General features: G+C 37.3%; 1 protein-coding gene across 13 annotated transcripts in view; it reads left to right on the forward strand.

The window, feature by feature from the left end:
- Positions 1-15859, forward strand: part of LOC5568326 (serine/threonine-protein kinase mig-15) — a 273939-nt gene that overhangs the window by 8706 nt on the left and 249374 nt on the right. The window lies entirely within an intron of this gene.

Genomic DNA, 15859 nt, shown 5'->3' on the forward strand with positions numbered 1-15859 from the left:
ATGGTCAAGTCTCGCCCAAGGTGGCGGGTTTGGACCCATCCGAGGCCGGCGTTTGTTTCCGGCGGACCATTGTGATCGTCATGGTTCAGCAGCAGACTGACTGCCTTCGTCTCCCTATATCTCTATCTCTCCCTTGATGCACATAGGAGTAATGGTACTGATTTCATGTCCAAAATGTTGAAATGGCAGTTTATAAAAGCTGTAAAACGGATTATATTGTTTTGAACACATTTAGAATTAAAAATCACCATCATTTGTCATTACAAGGCTGGAAGCAGGTTTGTGTTTTAGGGACTTGGTCACTATTTTAATGTTATCCTTTAAAAAGTCTCTATTTTGAGGGAAGATATCTCTACAGTCTCTATGGAGTGCCATTAACTTTCTTAGCCACGTCACTCTCGACGATTTCGAATTTAACCTGAACCTGAAACAGTTGGTACGATTTTCCCCGTTTCTTCCTTTCAAAGATACAATCATGTTTATTGAATATAAGGTTCATTAAATTAATCATTTGATTAACATAGGTTTTTGAATCATCTCAAAAACATGACTCAACAGAGTATGCTCGGCCGTTTTAATATTCGTGTTATGTTACTGATATGCTACAAATATTAATGTTCACAAGAAAAAAAATGATAGAAGTAGTCGATTCTTTAATTTTCCAGGGTTCTTTCCACTACTGGCTGTGTATGAGTAAACTAGACTAGACTAGAACGTCTCTAAAGTTAATATTTTTAATGCAGGGTAGTTACCAGGTATCTTTTTGAAGTCTTGGTCTCTATTTTAATGCAATGCAAGTCTCTTAAAAGTCTTTATTTTTGATGAAAAGTCTCTAGAGCCTCTTTGTTCATAAAAATGGTCTCTAAAGTTACTTGTATCCCTTTTCTTAATGTGAATGAAACGATTTTCAAAATCATAGAGGCCTCAGATATACCTTTAGAGGTTCTTACGCAACTATTTCACTGGTTCACCACCAGTGGTTAATGCGTTACGATTACTCGACAAAATGCCTTAAGAGTTCTCCTCCAGAGGATTCTTCCAGAATACTTTCCGGAATCTCTCCAGTGATACTTGGGGATTTTTTTTAATTTCCGGGTACGGGTACGGGTTTGGGTCGAAAGGTCTCAGATTTTCATGAAACTTTTTCCACAGGCAGGGCTCATCATATATGAATAAAAAAAATTGAGAAAAATTCAGGGTCGCCTATTTTCCCGGAAAACTCAGTTGGAATTTTTTTGTTTTCCCCTGACACTACTTACTTTGAAAAATCATAACTCAAGAACGAAGCATCGTAGAAACAAAGTTTTTTTTTTATGAAAATGAAAGAAAATTTTCTAAGGAATAGAAAAAAATGTTAACTGGAAAAAGTGTTCCACAAAATTTTCCACCGTTGAGAAAATTCGTAAAGAAAAGCCGGGAAAACTATGTTCCAACTCGTGTAAGATCTTCAAAGAAATATTTTTGAGAAGATAATTTTATAAGCTTTAATCGCTGAAATTTTTGAAATGGTATTTTTTTCGTTTTTGAGTTATGGAAAATTTTGTAAAAAAATGTGCAAATGTGCCATTTTGAGCCTTTTCTTTGAAAAATCATAACTCAAGAAAGAAGCATCGTAGAAACAAAGTTTTTTTTTATGAAAATGAAAGCAAATTTTTCAGGAATAAAAAAAAATATTAACTGGAAACAGTTTTTCATCGTTGAGAAAATTCGTAAAGAATTCGCCGGAAAAATTATGTTCCAATTAAGGGAAAACTTTCAAAAATATATTTTTGAGAAGGTAATTTCATAAGCTTTAATCGCTGAAATGTACTTTTTTTTTCATTTTTGAGTTATGGCCAATTTGATGAGCCCTGCCTGTGGAAAAAGTTTCATGAAAATCTGAGACCCTTCGGCCCACTTTGTACGGAAATAAAAAAAAAATCCCCACTTCTAAAAATTTCTCCGCTAATTCTCTAAAGAATTCCGAAGAAATTCTTCCACCGATTTCTCAAGGAATGTTTAGAGGGATTTTTTCCAGAATTTTCCATAAGAAATTTTTTACCACTCCGATTTTTTAGTTTATTTAGATTTAGATCACAGTGATATTATTTAAAATTTCACAGGATTCTTTCCAGTTGTTGTTCCACTTTTTTCCATTTGGTACAGTAGTTTATCAAAGGATTATTCCAGATTTTTGAAAAAAAAAACGTGTCTTCAAGAATCTATGAAAATTTTTGTCCAGGAATTGCTTAAAATCTTTCGATAGAGGAAATCTATTAGGAACTATCCCAAAATGTCCTCAAAAGTTAGTTAGGGATTCCTTATAGAGAAACTCCAGGAATTTCCCCATCATTTCCTGTAGAAATTGTTCCTAGCTTATTTTACGGATTCCGGGAAATTTTTGTCGTAATCTCAACAGCTGAACAGTTCGGTAAACTGAAACACAAAAACTCACAAAAACAGATTCTGGTGATTATTTTGTCACATATTGTAAAAAATTGCCGTACCACGTTCATTTCCATTACTGAGTTGTTAAGCTGTTGAGATCCCACCGAAATAAATAAAGTAATCCAAGTGTGATATGTTTCACATCAGTAAATAATGAACCAATAATACCAGTATCATTCCTACACAAAGTTCTTCGACGATGAACATCGTACAGAAGGTCGTCGAAAAAATGTTTAAGAAAATCCTGCAGGATATTACCCAGGAATTTTATTGACTATTTTGACAATAATTATCTTAGCAAGGTTGTTGTTTATCAATTGGCGTTCCTTGCATTCAGGGTGGAAAATAAGGGAATGTCAGGGAATTTCAATAAAGGTCAGGGAAAAATATCAATAATATACTACAACATCAAACTAGTTGATTGTCTGCAATGTTATCAAATAGGCCAACTCAGCATTACAATCATCATGATGTATGCATTGAATACGACTTCTGCACAAAATTAGTAAACCAATCGTTCAAAATAGCAGCATTGAGAAAACGCTCTTATCCATACTATAGTAAACTCAACTCTACTATCTATACATAGCCTCAGAATTTATTTTTTCGGAACAATAAAAAAACACAAAGTTGATGTAGATTGCTTTACAAATATTGAATTTTGAAGTGCTCTAGATTAACGCATTGCCTAATTTTGCACGTTTTGCTTAAAATCTTGAGAAAAATGAAATTTACTTCAACCGTTCATGTCAATCTTCACATGTTTGCACCATTATTTCACAAGTTCCTAAAAAATTTTTCTAGTTTCAGAATCTGTGTCAATACTGATCATTGGTCAACTAGATCCTGAGATATTCCGAAATTCCTTGGGGGACCAACACGTAGTTATAACCCACTTAAATATCTCAGGCTTCAGAAATTTTATCGTATTCGGATACTCAATATTTGGAACAATACATTAATGAGAGTATGTTGTGAAAAAATGAAGCAATTTGGTGCATCCGTCTTTGAGTAATGGGCATTTATGTGTCAGGTATCACGCTAGCCAAATAAAGATCTTAAAAACTTTAAAAAACATCCTATCGTTATTTTTCAGATATCTCCTAGAATATTAAACCGATTTGCATGATTTTTTCAGAGTAGCTCCTTATCACCTAGCGTTGTGTAGCCCATATTTTATGTTTTTGATAAATTGACGTAAAAATGGCCGCCAACAATTTATATGCATTATGTCGGTCCCCCAAGGAACATCGGATTATCTTCAAAACCAGATCACCAATGACAAATATCGACATAGATTCATAAACGAGAAGAGTTTTTTGATAACTTGTGATAAAATGATGCAAAAATATTGAGAAACAAAAAAAGTTATTAGGGTTTGAATATTTTAATAGCGGTAAAAAAATAAGCTGCCGGTAGAGGGGTTAATGAAATTTTTTGTCCTTCGTTGATCCATCTCATATCAGAAAATTTATTATTAGCGCATTATTCACTCCCTGAATGCATTCGTTCAAGAATCTTTAGATAAATTCCTCCCGGTAGAAAACTCACGCAAAATTCATATCCGAATCAGAACATATTTACCAAAGTAAATTAGCTGTAACGAATCATTGTAAAGTGTTCCTGGACAAATTTTCAGGAACTTCAAATGTTATTTTTGGCGAAATTCAAGGCTGAAAAAATTGAGGGGTCAAACGCAAAGAAGGTGTAAGTGACGTTTTTGGTCGGTTTTGAGTAAGGTATATTTAAATATTCTACTGTTTCCAATCTTTCCAACGGTGTTTTTAGGTGCTTTTTCGCCCAATAGAAAAAATAACATAATTCGCAGAAGTTTGACATGTGTTTTGATTCAAATACAATTTATATGGAATGAAAATTGCAAAACTGAAAATCATAAAAGTCGATTTTCTCAACACTATGCTTTTGTCACTTACACCCCTTTGCTGCTAACCCTCTCAATTTTTGACAATTTTTAGAGAAAGCTCAGGAGATGTTTTCTTAGATTAGAAAAAATCTTAAAATAATCTTTGGATTAGTTGATTGAGTACAATGTAAAAGCAGTACTTTAAACAGTAATTTAAATAACTGCTTGTGACATTAAAATACATTAGGAAAATACAAATGGGGCCCAGATAGCCGTAGCGGCAAACGCGCTATTCAGCATGACCATGCTGAGGGTCGTGGATTCGAATCCCGCTGGTTGAGGATCTTTTCGAAAAGAAAATTTTCTCGATTCCCAGGGCATAGGGTATCTTCGTACCTGCCACACGATATACCCATGCAAAAAATGGTCAATCGGCAAAGAAAGCTCTCAGTAGTTATTAACTGGAAGTGCTCATAAGAACATTTATCTAAGAAGCAGGGTTCGTCCCAGTTGGGACGTAACGCCAGAAAGAAGAAGAAGGAAAAATAGAGCTCCTGGAGGAAAGTTTTGAAAAGTTTCTGGAGAAGTTATTAGAGAAAGATCTGGTATAATACGTTTAAGAGTTTGAAAAGATATTTCTAGAGAAATCCCTGTTAATTTTTTTGAACCCATCGTCCGAGATATTTCTTCAGCCATGGGCGAAATTTTACCTTGAAAAAACGTTTAAGAAAGTTTGTATGACAACATGAGTAAAGTAAAAGTTTTTGCTTAGTTTATTCATACGGCCTACAACTTTGATTCATGCAAAGAGTTGTATATGTATCTTGAAAAATAGTACTTATTTCGATTCAAATTAATCAATTGAGTGATCTGGAATTTTCCCGAATAACGGTTAGAATGTCAGGAATTTCCGGAAGTCAGCGAATTCTATTTTCAAATTTGAGTCGACGCCCGGTCCTCAGAAATTTCTACAGAAGTTTCATAAAAGATTACTTAAAGATTTCCTCTAGACATATTTCCAGGAATTTTTTTTCCAGAAAATTAGCAAGTGATTTTTATTCCTGAAAAATATACATTTCTATATTAATACTTTGAAGGAATCTTAAGATGAATCTGAGGTTATTTCTGAATGTTTTCTTAAATAAAATCCTAGCTCTAAAAAAATCTTGAGCGGAAATTTTGTAAGAATTTCGTAGAAATCCGTAGAGCCTTCCCAGTAGTTTGTTAGTAATTTTTAGAAACAAAATGGAATGTCAGAAGGAAATTGTAGAAGAAATCTTAGGAAAATCAATAAAATAAACAATGGATTAGTTCCTGGAGGACTTAAGACGTTCTTGACGAATTTCTGAAAGAATCTTTGGGAGGATTTGCTCAAGAAAGGCCTGATACATTCTCTGGAGTAATTTCTGGGGTGGTCTTTGGAAAACATTCCAGGTCTAATTATTGTAGGTATCTTGAACGAAATTTGTGGAGGAATTTCGTAGGAAGTCCATGAAAAATCACGATATGAAATCCTGAAGAAATCTTCGGAGCTATATTAGAAGGAAATTTTGGACACAATTAATTTCTGATGAAATTCTAATTTAACTAATGCAAAAATGCATACAGTAATATGAGCAGTAATTCTTGTCTTAAAGTTACGAGGAATTCCCAAAAACTGTTTGAAATATCATTAGCAAATTGTTTGGACTTCTAATCCCTTGTTTTTTTTGTTTTCTTGGTTCCTGTTTGGTCTCATTTTAGTTCCTGGATGGTCTTTTTTGATCTATTTTTCTCAAGTTACTGTTTTTAAGACACTAATTCGCGACCAGGCATGTTAATGGATGGTCTCTAAAGTGGCAATTCTAACCATAAAGGTCTCTAAAGTCACATTTGTATTCATTCTGTAAAACTATTACGCGACTATTTCAAGAATTCTAATTCTTCAGAAATTTCTTCTCAGATTTCTCTGGCAAAAGCTTCTGGAAATATTTTAGTGATTTCTCCAAAGATTTGTTTTGGAAAAATTAAAGATTCATTTACAATTTTTTCAAGTAATGCGTAGAAGAATTTCTACATAATCTGCTCCAGGAAATTCTTGAGCACTCTAACGCTTTCAATAATTAACACAGAGATTTTTTTCCTAGAGTTGTCCCAGAGTTTCATCCAGATATTATCCTTTATATCTTCAAACGATCTCTCCAATTGTTACTCTAGAAAGATTCCTACACGAGCACTTCCGACAAAATCCACAAAGGTTTATTCCAGAGCATTTAAACTTATATATTTAGGGACTTCCAAGAATTCCTACGTTGATTGTTCCATTTATTTTAAGCATTTTCATATGAATTCCTTCAAAAACTCATCCACAGTTTCTCCAAGGAATCGCCCTGAATATTAGAGGAAATCTATTCAAAAATCTTACAGGAATTCCGCAATAAATACAACTTGGGATACCTCGTGTAGTACCGCCAGGAATTTCTCAAACATACCATCTAATCATTACTCCTATAGTTCTTCCAAACATTTCTCGAGTAATTATTTTTTAAGTTTCATTGAGGTTTTCAGAAAATTTAACTGTACAGCAATTATTCCAGTAATTCCTCCGATCATTACTGCACAAATTTCTTCAACGATTTTGTCCGATGTTGTTCAAGGATTTCCTGCATAAAATCATGCAGGAGATCCAGAGATCTATCTAGAAAATCCTCTAAAATTTCCTAAAGAGTCCATGAGTTCTTCCAGCGACTACGGAGTTGGTGGTCTAATGGCTACTGCTTCTACTTGATTAGCCAAAGGTCATGGGTCCAATTCCTGGCCCGTCCCTTTCCTCGTACTTTATAGAGGTACCTTTTACTTGTTTCTATCTACCACTTTTAATCTATGACACTTTAACCATTCGTTCATACCAATCGCTAGAACCAGAGACAAACAAGAAACCTTTTCCCTACGCTTCCAGTATCCCATCGTTATAGCACGTCTTTCCTTACGCCTGATACATAGGCGGTCTGCTAACCAAGAGCAAACCTCTCTGCCATAAAAATGCCTTACCCCCAATACCCATACTCCCGCATGAACTGACGTAGATGCAGGGGTATATCCGGTCTACTGTGGACCAGTTTTAAATGCAACATCAATTCCTCCCCCTTCCCCTCATTGGTCTGCATTCTGACGTAGCAGGCACCATTGTTGCCTAAAAATAAAACATCACCAGCACTTATACACTTAGGGTGTCTGTTAGTCCCAAGCAGTCATCTGGTTGGTTCCTTGTGTAAGTGCAGCTGTTCGAGCGATACTGGAGAAGCATTCACAGGTGGCAAATCAAGTCCAAGCTTGAGCCCAAGTTTATGAGTTCTTCCAAAGATCCGACTGGATCGACTTCTGGCCAGAAATTTGGTTCAGTTACTCCTGTGTGTGCAATGTGAGGATTTTAATGTTTTGGGCGCACCCAGTCAGTCAGTCAGTGGGCATGGAGGAATCCGAATTCGCAGTCGTAATGTTTGCGGAACCGAATCTAATTGGAAGTTGGAAGTCAGATCTCACTGCTGAGCTGAGCTGAGCTGGAATGTTTGGAAAAAGTCCTGCTCCGAAGCTGGTGTTGATTCGCATTGTTATCTTTTTGGAATTGCGATGAGCTGATGAGTTTTCCAATTATGTACGGAATAAAAGTTTTTTGTTTGGGTGGTACGATTTGCATAATTAACACATAATGGGAAGATCGTTGGAAGGCTGGATTTTTCTTTCAATTGTGTGGCTTCTTGGTGCGTAAATAATGCTTTTTCTTTTTAAAGTCAATTTAGGTGTAATGGACTTAACATCAGAGTTTTTGTGATGATTCCGTTGTAGATTTTATGTACATTTCATATTTCCAAAATAATATTATTTTGATGAGAACTTTTTTTGTATGGAAAATAAGCTATGTTTTTTCTTAGCTGCAAAATCTTAATCTTTCGTCAATTCGTCAAATTATCAGATTAGGAGTTTCGAGATTCATAAAGGATCTTTCAAGCGCTGTTGCATTATGATTTTGCTTATTGTTTTTAAGAGGTAATCCTTTCCTAGAATTTTTTTGCATGATTAAGAGAGAATTCAGTTCCAAGCTTTGAATGACCATAAACTGATTGGTATTGTAAGGAATTATGTAGTTTACAAATACCTTTTTTTAAGCAAAATGTTATTGTTATACTCAAACAAATCACAATCCACAATGAATAATTCTATTATACCAAATCTCAATTGCCAAAAGCCATTAAGCCACGGCATCAAAAAGACCACAGTTGGCTTCTAGGAAGAAGTGTGATTGAACTTGATCATGAATAATTCGCCGACGACATTTTTGCGCTCAAGTACTAGACTTAATTCATCGCCATCCCGGTCGTCGTAGTCGTCGTCTATAATGTCGTAAACCGAATGAGTGCGTCTCTATTCAAGTACTGTGCGGTTTCGAACAAGATTCCCTCACGGTCATATAAATAGAAGCAGATGATCCATCTTGTCTTGATCTTCGAGGCGGCATACGACCGAATGTTGGTTGAGCATTACAAAAAACAGCGGCATGACGACACGGTCTATTTCGTTTACATCGAATAAATCGCACAAAACACAAACCCCCGTAATAATCTTGCAGGGTAGTGGCACTGGGTTTGGATGGCCTGAGAGAAATTGTTTTCAAAATATATGAGAAGCCCTATGTGTACTGCAAATACGTCGAATGAGCTTTCAATCCGAATTTCTTGCGTAGCAATTCTAAAAATCCAATCCTCAGATCATTAGTTCAGAGAAAATTCTATGTGAATATTGTTCATCACATTTTCAATTCCAATTTCTCAGAATTCATATCAATGAATGTGATTTATTGCTCGTTTAGTCACGATTTACTATAATTAATGTTAATAAACAATTTTAATTATAAAACTGTCAAAAATTTTGAAAAAAAAAATTGGGCCATTTTTTTATTTTCAATCAAGTTTATTTGCATTTTTATACGCTAAGTTGAATTTTGTTAGTGTGCTTTGGCCCAAGGCTAGGCCTTTTTGGTTTTCACCGAATGAGCAAGAGATAGTCATTGGCCTCTCACCAAGCTGAGACATATCACAGTTTGCGAAATTTTTCGTTTGTAGGCCCTCTTGATGGGGCCAATGAATCATTTGAAAAAAAAAAAACGGTGAGTTTATAACAGTAATTTTTATGATTATGTTGACAATGTTTGCATAGTTTGTGGGTGTTGGGAAATGCTATCGAGTGGAATCAAAACCCAATTTGTTTACAATTTAATCATTGGCCCTTTAGAATTGTTACGCGCGGATTTAGCTCTATCGTGTGAATACGACTGGTACTATGTCCAAAATCGATGCTTCTACGCTACACAACACCGGTGACAGATTTGTTTCTGGTTTTTATGACCGCTGAGTCGGCTTCGACCGTTTACCATCGCACGGAAAAAATATGATTGTTTACACGTTATCACAATGTTTATTGTTACAACGATTGGAGGCAAAAACAAAATAAGCCGTCTGAAAGCATTTAAGGGGCCCGACTTTGTTCAAGTCGCACGCGTCGTTGTACCACCAAGCCCGATAACGGATGCACTCAAAAAACTAACTAGAAACTATTTCGAAACAAAAACAAATCGGTCACGGTTGGGTTGGCTCCAATGGAAGTGGTGCGTGTGGCTAATATGCCTCTCTCGTAAAACGAGTGCTGTGACGGGATCTTCTGAACCCATCATTATCGCGCTCAACCGTTTGGGGCAGTGGTTCCCAACTTTTTTGGAGCTGCGATCCCCTTTGAAATTCTACGGACCCCTAAAACGAATGCTCTCGAATCAAAAGTTTATGGAATGAGGGTTGGTAGCAGGTCTCAGCAGGGTGTCCATTTAAAATCAGTTTTCCAATTCCCGGATTTTGCCCGGATGCCCAAACATTTGAAAACATATGAGAATATAAACCTGTGATTTGAATTTTTTTTTATACAAAAAGGTCAAATTTGGAGGATTTCATGTATTTCATCTATAAATTATTTTTAATTATATTTATGAAATATTGTGAGCTCAAAACGGAATGAGTTTCGAAAGAGTTTTGAACAAAAATATACAAACTATTCGTTGAAATATCTTAAAAGATCTTGAAACTATATGAACAACTTTTGCTCTTTGTTTCTAAATTCACAATATATTTTTACAAAGCGGCAACGCATTTGTTGGGAATTGTGAAGCATTAAATTTGATGTTAAATGCATTGAATATGGTTGAATAGCCAACCCGTTAACTAATTAGAATGCCTTCGGAATTACCCGGCTCCTGAAGAAATTCTTCTGGTGAAACTCCAAGATCCAAGGGGAGATCTTTTTAACAAAAACGATATCTCACCAAAAAGCATTTTACTGTTCCTCTATAAAGCTATATACAATTTTCGACATAGATGTGAAAAAGCATCTTCCAAGCAATATATCAAACATGTGGCCAAGAAACTCGTCAAAAATTAAACAAAAATCAGCCCAAGAATACATAAAGGACCTTGTTATTTGTTTATACATCTTCCCAATTTGTCGAAAATGATTGAGAGAAGTCACTTTAAATCTGCAGAGATCCATACAAAATCTTGTTAGGGGTCACTCTGTCATAGATTAGGAACTGTTCTAACTAGTAATACAGACAAGGCTTCATCAAGAATCAGCATCATTGGTAACGTCAGAAACCATCAAACAGAATTCTTAATAAATTTTCCCAAAATTTTAATAGAAGAATTTTGACATTTTTTTGGCTCAGCTTTTCGCCGACCGCTAGGAATATACTAAAAAAACAGCTAAGGATCTTTTCTACAATCTGTTGAAAAACCTTATTAAGCAATTAATCAATCACCTTTTTAGTGATCTCTCAAAGAACATTCAAGAAACAATAACTTCTGCAAAGATCCTATTGAAAATTTGCCTTGAATCTAAATAGAAATCTATCAAGCATCTTACAAGAACATTGCCAGAACTCCTTGAGTACTTTTCTAAGGAAATCTCCTTTGAATTTGTTCAATATTTTTCCTCACTAAATCTACAAAGTATTCCACAAGAAATCGATAAGAATTGTTAGAATATTCAACCAAACAATTCCCTAGGAAACCAACGTTTTTTACAGGATTTTGTAGAAACAAATAACTAGTTACGAGTTGACAGGCAGTTTTCTAGTTTTGCCCTTGAAATTCAAACAAACCGGTATTCTTATGTTTGAAATACATATTTTCCCGCTCTGTTGTTCAAATTCACGGGTATTTCCCGGCCTTTTGTAATTCTCGGAGTTTTCCCGCATATCTCGAAAGGATGGACACCCTGCCTTTTCGAAATTTGGTCAGTATTTCAATGCAAGTCTCAATTTTTATTGGATGGTGGCTAAGGTCTTTTTTCTAATCAAAATGTTCTCTGTAGTCACTTTTTTCCTATTTCAGCTTGAGAGACTTACTTGACCATTCGACTAGTTCTTTTGGAATATCTTTACAGATTTCTCGAATCAAATGCTACATCATTTCATCGTATGATTTTTTCCGGAGATTTCTTCTGGATTGCTTTCGAAGACTTTCACACGGATCACTACAGAATTTCCTCTAGATATTCCTCCATCAATTCTCCCAGTAAATCGTCCGCAATATCCATCTGCGATTTGTAGAGAAATTCTTGATGATATTTCTCTAGAACTTGCTCCTGAAATCCTTGAGTACATCAACGCTACAACATTCAGTATTTTCCACATGGAATACCTCATGAAGTGTGACTTGAAAAATTCCTCTAGGTTTTTCTTCAGCATTTCATCGTGGGATAACAGTTCTCCTGAACAGTTTTTGAGTGATTTATTCATAAGCTCATTTGAGATTTCGCATCTGGTATACTATCGAAATTTGTTCAGGGATTCTGTCCAATGATCGTGAAGGAATTCATTCAGAACAGCCTGCGGGATATTACCCATGGATTTGATTATTTATTTTTTCTATAAATATGGAAATTCTTCAAAACTGCATCAAGAGTCTAGGAGGCTTTTTCAGTGATCCTTGCAGGAGCTCATTATAAATAACATCAGATATTACTTAAGGATGTAGTTTGAGAATATTCGCCATTTTTTCAGAGATTTCTTCAATATTTAAAAAAAATCCTCTGGCAATATCCGGAAGACCTCCTGGACGAATTCTTTGAGGTTTTCCTTGGGATATTTCCGAAACAATTTCTAAAGAAATTCCTGAAGCAACTTTAGAAAAAAATCTCTAGAATAATTTATGTAGGTAACCTAAGAGAACTTGCTGGTTGAAATCTCATAGAAATCCTGTACGACAGTTTTGTAGAAAGTCCTAAGACATCTCTGGAGACATGTCTGAATAAATTACTGGTTGAATTCTTGAAGGTGTCCTACACGAAAATCTTGGAGGTAATCCAAAAAAAAAATTAATAATTGGATGAATTCCTAGAGCACTTAGGACTTTCTTGGAAAATTTCTGATAATATCTTTGAGGGAGTTCCTGGTGGGATCAAGAAATTTCTGGGGTTAGCTTTAGAGAAATTCAAGGTTGAGTTCTTGAAGATATCTGGAACTAAATTCATGGGAAATTTGTAAAAGAATCACTAAGACTTTCGAAGAAATCTTCGGAATTGTATCTGAAGGAAACTTGTGACAAACATCTTAATTAGTTTCTAATGCGACTCTTGGAGAAAATCATGAAAAAGCCAGTAGTACTACTTATCACAGTTTCAAACCAAACATTTTTTCAGAAACGTTGCTGTTGAGCCCTTTTTAGTTCGCCTATGCAAACTAACTCCAATATCAGAAATATTGGTATTAGTTCTTCCTGATAGTGGTATTGGTTAGCGTGATCGAGTTGAATTAAGCCCAACAGCGACTAGCAAAGCCAATGTTTACCAATATCGATGTGCCCTTTTGAAATGTTTGTCCAGAATTGACGAAAACTTTTTAGTGAGACGCCTAGAAAGATTTTCTGATAATGTCTTATGAACTATTCCGTTCGGTCTCATGTTGGTCTCTTTTAAAATTTCTATTTAAAAAAAAAACCTAGTCGTGTCCAGCCCTGTTCATAATGGTCCGAATCGACTTTTTAGCAGAAACAGCGAGAAAGTGCATTTTCTCTGTTTTCGTTTATCTTAGACATATTATGTGAAAGGAAAGTTGTTCTAAATCGAGTTTTGCTAATAATAAACGAAATAAAAGAATAGTGGTGGTACTTATTCACGGTTTAATTTTGAATCATGCTTGTTCGTTTGAGAGATTTTGTGGTTGCAATAACTTCCGCAAACTTTTAGTGTTCGCGTGCAGACCATCCCTACACGCTGTGTAGACTTCGTGCACATCCCTTGCAGCGCAAACGTCATCATCGCAGTCGCGCGCTGCCAACATTACTCCACTTCCTTTTCCGCTAAGAAAAGAAAAAGTACAGTCGTCTGACCAATCGGTCGTAAAAAGTGTGCTCACTAAAAGTAAAATTAAAAGTAAATTAATACAGTCCATTTTTAGTTCGAAAAAGTAGTCCGCCGTGTTTTATTACGTCCCGTTAGCTCCCTCGCGTACATTTTGGACCTTCATCGCCGGATATTTTGCGAAACCGCTATGGAAGCGATTCGGAAACGCCGCAATGTGCTTTTCGAGCGCATGAAGTGGGAGCTGAGTAACGTGAGTGCGGTGGAAAAACGGAAGCCTCCTGTCGGCGAAGTGCAGGAGCGCTTGCACAAACTTACCGATCTTTGTGAACAGTTTGATAAAGTGCAAAGTGAAATCGAAGATCAAACTGAAGCGATTGGTGAAATCAGCTCGATTTTCAACCACCGGTTGGAATTCGAGGAGTTGTATTATCAAGTGAAAGGGCGCTACATGAAGCTGCTCGAGGAACATAACCCCCACGGAAGCAGTGAAGGAACAATCGTCGAACCAGCGGATGATCTACGAGAGGCAATCAGGTTGCTTCTGGATTCGCAGCGAATCCTAATGACGTCCCAGGCTGCAGCTTCGAACAACGTGTCGCAGTTGGCTGGCCAAATCGGTTCCGTGAGTCTTTCCCATCCGGTTGCTGACGCTCAAGCGTCCGGAGGCCAAGTTCCACTCGAAGTACGCTTGCCAACGATTGCCCTCCCGGTCTTCAAAGGCGACCGGAAACACTGGACCTCCTTCAAGGATCTTTTCGAAAGCTGCATTCATTCGAAAAATATCAAAAACTCCGTGAAGCTGCAGTACCTGCTTTCCCACCTGGATGGAGAAGCGAAAAAGTTGGTTAGTTCCTTCACTATCACCGACGCCAACTATGTGGAAGTATGGGAGAGGCTGAACGAGTTTTACGACAAGAAGAAGTACACCGTCGCGGCACTTGTCAAGGAATTTGTGGACCAGCCGCCGGTTAATGCGCCAACGCTCATTGGACTTCGAAAGCTCGTTTCAACGTCGGATGAAGTAGTGCGGCAGCTCAAGGCTCTGGGAGAGCAATACGAATCTCGTGACCCATGGCTGATTCATTTGCTGTTGGAGAAACTCGACCGAGAAACCCGTTCGTTGTGGGCACAAAAGCTAGTCGACGAGGAGAATCCTAGCTTCCAAGATTTCATCACGTTCCTTGAGCGACGATGCGATGCCTTGGAAACTTGCGCGTCCTTTTCCAAGAAGGGGGCCGACACCGCAACGAAGAAGGAGCAGGATCGAAGAGTGGACCAAAGCACGAAACCCGGTAAGCAGATTCAAAGCTTCCTTGCAAGCACTCAGCAGCCTTGCCCGCAGTGCTCTGAGGCTCACACCATATACCAGTGTGCCAGCTTCAAAAGGATGGCAGCGAATGACCGACGAGATTTTGTGCAACGAGCCAAGCTCTGCTTCAATTGCCTTAAAGTGACCCATAGTGTGAAGAACTGCACGTCTGCAGTGGTGTGCAAACAATGCAAGAAAAAACATCACTCACTGCTTTGCACAAGTGGTGACAACTCTGCTTCCGATTCCGGCCAGCCCCGCGAAGGACCAGCAGCAGCAAATCAGCAACATTCAGGTGAAGCCGAACATGCGGATTCTGTGGCATCATATGTTGCGGATCTCAAAACCAGCTGTCCAGTGAACTTCCTCAGTTTGCTGCCTACGGCTGTCGTTAAAGTGTTGGGGAAGAATAACGTCTTCCACGAAGTACGGGCAATAGTGGACTCTGCCTGTATGAATTCGCTCATCAGCAAACCAGCCTTCGATCGTCTTGGCCTGGAAAGGCGCAACGCCAACATTCTCGTGAGTGGCATCACCGACGGGAAGCCCAGCAAGACAACAGGAGCGGTCACACTACAGATCTCATCGCGATTCGACGATCGTATCGTCATCGTGGTGGAAGCCTTGATTCTGAATCATCTGGTTCCGGATCAACCAAGTCAACATTTTGACATTGACACTGGTGCCTTGGACGAGGCATCACTCGCAGACCCAACCTACAACAAGTGTGGTAAGATCAACCTTTTATTGGGAATAGAAGCCTTCTTTTCCATTCTAGAACCGGGCAAGCTGTTCGACGGTCGAGGCATACCCATTGCGCAAAATTCCGTCTTCGGCTACCTGGTTGGTGGTCATTTCAACACGTCGCATGTCAC

The sequence above is a fragment of the Aedes aegypti genome, chromosome 2 (assembly GCF_002204515.2).
Source record: "Aedes aegypti strain LVP_AGWG chromosome 2, AaegL5.0 Primary Assembly, whole genome shotgun sequence".
In the NCBI taxonomy this organism is placed as follows: Eukaryota; Metazoa; Arthropoda; class Insecta; order Diptera; family Culicidae; genus Aedes; species Aedes aegypti.